This window comes from Crotalus tigris, unplaced genomic scaffold, assembly GCF_016545835.1.
Source record: "Crotalus tigris isolate CLP2741 ecotype Arizona unplaced genomic scaffold, ASM1654583v1 scf7180000017987.690289119674:8195010, whole genome shotgun sequence".
Taxonomy (NCBI): Eukaryota; Metazoa; Chordata; class Lepidosauria; order Squamata; family Viperidae; genus Crotalus; species Crotalus tigris.
This window is the reverse complement of record NW_024096758.1, coordinates 4,464,749-4,469,613: the sequence shown is the minus strand read 5'-3', so window position 1 is coordinate 4,469,613 and position 4,865 is coordinate 4,464,749. Positions and strand designations below refer to the sequence as shown.

The following is a 4,865-nucleotide window of genomic DNA, read 5'->3' as shown; positions in this document are numbered from 1 at the left end:
GTCTGGGGGTTTTATCTTTGGGGTGAACAAGCTTCTGCCTTAGTGTATTCTTGAATTTGAAGTGTGCATATATGTTGTGTTGGCTGAAGATCATCCTGAGCTTTTCCAATATTCCTGCAACGTATGGAATGACTATGTTGTGTTATTTGTTTTCTTCTTTGTCAGTTGTGGAGGAGCTCCTGCTGGGTCTTTTTGGGGATTTGATGAAGGCCCACCTGGGATAGCCACAAGTTCTGAGGGCTTCCTTGATGTGTTTTAGTTCTTGTTCTTTCCCATCTTTGCTGGTAGGTAGGCCTTCAGCTTGGTAGTATAGGGTTCTACATTTCTGTGTTCAGTATGTGGCAGAACATTCTGTGCTAACATCGGTCTTATTAGCCACCTACGGACACATCGTTGATGGCCCACAACCCATAAGATGTCATGGTCTTCATCGAAAATCGATGGACAAACAACAGATAGGGTTCTGATAACTCCTATTTTGTGCTCCAGTGGACAGTGAGAATCAAAATGTAAATATTGATCTCTGTGTGAGTTTGTGTGTTGCTTCATAAAAACATATACTATCACCTTAAGCAGCATATAAATATAAAATCAATGTTGCTGAAATCATATTTCATAAATATGTTTATTTGTGAACCATTTAGAGTGATTGGGAATTGGACAGTATATAAATTTAATAAATACACAAAAATAAATATTTATGATATATATTAGAATTGGTCATTCTCTTTCTCTTGTGGGTGGATGGGTATTTTTATACAGGTCATGGTACACAGCCAAGTAAATCTGCAGTAGCTATAAAAAGGCAAATGACATACCAAAGAATATTTGGAAATATTTGGAATACTTGGAAAGGCTACCAAAATTATAAAGTCCTTATTCAAATTTAATGTGCATCTAGAATACTGTATATAGTTTTGGCAGTCACTTTTTAAAAAGGATGGAAAAGAACTAGAAACAGTATAGAATAAGGCAGCCAAAAGAATTACTTTACAAGAAAAGGTCATAATGTTGGGGACTTTCTAATGTTTAACCTTAGAAAAAGGCAACTTAGGTAAACATAAGCAAGATATATAACAAGGAAAATCAAAAGGAATTTTATTTCTCCTCTCAAAATATTAGAAACAAAGGTAATTCAATTAAGCTAAGTAGGAGATTTAGAACTGACAAAATAATTTATTTAAACAGTATATAATTAATCCATGGACAAGACATGGCAGTGGCCTCTAATATGGCTTTTTAGGGGGGGGGGTTAGAAAAATTCTTGGAGGACATGTCATAGAAGCATAGACTCATAGAATCATAGGGTTGAGGAGAATGTGGTGAGTCACATGGTTAGAACTCTGGGTTAACAATCAGCAAACTAGTGTTCAATAATCTGAGTGCTGCTGCATGACGGGGCAAGGGCTTGTCATTTAGCTTCTGCTGACCAAGCAGTTCAAAAGTGAGCAGTCACAAGTAGATAAGTACCACTTGGGCTGGCACATTAATAGGGATATGAAAGGAGCCTCCACTTAGTCATCTCCTGGACTACGCTGATGTCACCAGCTAATCCTTTCAACTCAGAAGTGCCTTGATGCATCCAACACAAAAGCAGCAACAAAGGACTGAAGAGAGTGTGGAGGTCTTTTAGACTACTGAAGGCAGGAGACTTCACAACATCTCAGACAAATGGTTGTTCAGTTTTTTTTCTTGAAAACCTGCAGAGATGGAGACCATCAAAGTTTATTATTCTTGAAGCTTCAGTGTTATCTCTGGACTTAGCAGCATATCTCCTAATACTATTATTGAATTAACAGGAGAATATGATCCTTTCATCTTGCCATGTTTACTACAAGATGGGCAGCAAATAAATTCAATAAATAATTAAATAAATTGTGAGGAGGCACCTGATGGGCTGTTGGAGAAACAAAAATAGATGCCCATCTAAGAGAGTGCTTGGTAAGAATCCGTTAGCCATAAATGATGGCAAGATTCTTAGCTCAGTGTGCCTTTGCCCAAAAGAGGATAGATTAATATCTCTTATTTGTGCATAAACAAGCAAAGGTCTCCCACCAATCCAATGTGAGAGGCCCTGTGAAAAGATTGGGAATCGCTTTATACAATATATAGTTCAAACCTATTGGTTTTGGAATGTGTTTTTTCATTGGTCAGCATCATTTGATACATCTGTGATGTAGCCTAGGTAACATCTAACATTTCATAGCATCCCTTAACGCTCATAACATGATCTTGTTAATGCCCAATTGTATGTCCAATAGGTAAGGTTCTCACAATATAATTAGTTTTCAAGTTACTAAAGTTCAAATATATGGGAAATTCTCATCTTTGGCCGGTCTGAACCAGTTCTTATCAGAATCCACTTTCCAGATGAGGAATTTGCTTGTTACTTCAAAGATCTAAAAATATTAATCAAAAGCACTACTTCTTACTGAACACATTTATGCAAGGAGGCCCCTTTCCAGCTCCCATCATTCTCACCCATCAAGAGGGGACTCAGTGCTTATTCTCTGTGCCATCTTCCTGCCCCGAGGCAAGGATGGACCCTGCTCTCATAGACTTCAAATAGCTCATAAAAGCCTGATTCTTCTGGAAAGCCTTTGGGGATTGACCATGGAGCCACTAGCATCAATTCTTGATACTTGTGATTAATGCAATTGTATTATTTATTGGAACATGGAAATGCCTTCAGACAATGCTGCCTCCCTCAACTAAGAAAAGGAGAAGAACACCGCACCCTAAAGTCGGATACAACTAGACAGGGGAAACCTTTACCTTTACAACAGATCAGTTCCCGTGGAACTACAAATTACTATACAACTACACTGAAATGGTCTTTTGTAACTCTTAGGAGTACCTGATCATTAACCTTATTTAACATCTTCATGAAACTCCTGGGCAGATCTGTTGATTCAGGGTAAGGGATCACCAAGATGCATATTGTATCAACAGTACATCACTACCCCAACTGAATCACTGATGCTATGGAGATTCTGAACTAGTATTTGGAGGCTGTAAGGCTTTGGGTGGGGCAAAACAATCTCAGATTAAATCTTTCCAAGAGTGAGCTATTTTTTGTCAGTAAACAATTCAGCAATTTAACAATAACTGACTGGGCTCATTCTTCACATGAAAGAGTTGGTTTGTAACATGAGGTCCTCCTGGACTCTTAGTTCCTCTAGGAAATCAGATGAAAGCTGTGAACAAGTCAGTGGATGAGTCTTGTCCAGCTACATCCAGTAAATCAATTACTATCATACTTTGACTAATTCTTGCTTTGATCACCATCAGATTATATTACATGCTGCGTAAGGATGCCTTGGGAGATGACACCAAAACTATCATTGTATAGAACACAAGGGCAAGATTACTGATTGCTTCATCAAAATCCAATCTGTTTACACCATCTAAGGCACTGGTTTTCAACCTTTTTAATGCTGCGACCCCCAACCGGTTGTAAGTCAAGGACTACTCAACTGGTGCAGCACCTTTTGCAGAATGGGACTTTTGGTGGGTTCAGCAGGGCAGAGACAGCCTGGACAATTCCTATTGGCTTTTGAAAGCCAATAGAATTAGACTCTATTCAAGAGAGTCTATTCTATTGGCTTTCAAAAGCCAATAGAATAAAAGGGAGTAGCACAGCTAAGGAAAAGGAGGAAAAAATGGCGGACTGCGTTGTTTGGCAACCCCCGTGGAATGGTTGTTCGACCCCAAATGGGGTCCTGACCCACAGGTTGAGAACCACTGATCTAAGGAGAGCATATTCTTTTCCTCCACTCTTTGTGAAGTTCATGGAATGTGAACCAGGCCACAGACTTTCTCCCTGGCTCCTATCTCATACAACATTAATACCAGGAAATATGGGCTGCTCCAAAGCTTTTTGGTTTCAAAAAGGAAGTGAAAGTAATACTATTTGAAGACTCTGGCCTTTATCTTCGCTGGAAGTCCATAATTGCTGAGAATTACTTTTTCAATTGCTTTAACGCAGTGGTTCTCAACCTGTGGGTCGGGACCCCATTTGGGGTCAAATGACCATTTCACAGGGGTCACCAAATCACACTGTCCGCCATTTTTTTCCCTTTTCCCTAGCTGTCCTACTCCCTCTTATTGGTGGCCACACCCACTTGGGGGTCACCACAACATGGGGAACTGTATTATGGGGTCACGGCATTAGAAAGGTTGAGAACCACTGCTTTAACGTATTACACTTTGAAGTACTGTATGCCCTCGTTTGGGGTGGCCTATATAAATATGGAATAAGTAAACTTGAATTTAGCAGGAGGGGCTAAGCACAGGCAGCCTAAAGTGGAAACCTTCTAAGGGAAAATGCAAGTCATTCCTTAAACTCAGGTCAGGTTAAGAGTCTACTCAAATTCTAAGCAACACTTGAGCCAAAGGGTGGGGGGGAAGGAAAGGGCATGGATCGCACGTGTCACAATCCGGCTCTCTGCGAACACTCCATACCGAACCGTTCCCATTCAACGTTATGACCCCGCCTTTCCGATCCACTCTTCCTCCAAATCCCGCCTTCCTTAAAACCTTCATTTTGGAAGCGCAACGAAAAAATCCTTGCTTTTTTCTAAGCTCCGCAAGTTTCCCTGAGCATTTGCGTCACGTCGCTCTACGACGATTGGAGAGTCGCACGCTCGTGCGTAGAGCAGCAGTCCGCCTCGCGCAGGCGTAGAATGGTCTATGGTGTAGCAACTCGCCAATTCAGCTGCGCATGCGGAAGGGTTGGCCCTCCGTCCGTTCACATCCTTTGACGTCAGGGAGCAACTTCTGTCTGCAAGAAAGGGAGCGGCCGCCAAATCAGCGTGCGCGCTCCTGCTCCCTTCCTCATCCCTTGCGTGAGCGTAACCCCGCCC

At 41.2% G+C, this 4,865-nt stretch overlaps 1 long non-coding RNA gene across 1 annotated transcript; it reads right to left on the bottom strand.

Annotated features, from left to right (window-relative positions):
* Positions 1-606: 606 nt before the first annotated feature.
* Positions 607-4,646, bottom strand: LOC120309145. Its single transcript, XR_005557011.1, has 2 exons — positions 4,465-4,646; positions 607-1,700 (listed from the first exon to the last, which is right to left on the bottom strand). It is a non-coding gene; the product is annotated as an uncharacterized LOC120309145 (long non-coding RNA).
* Between the last annotated feature and the right edge of the window lie 219 nt (positions 4,647-4,865).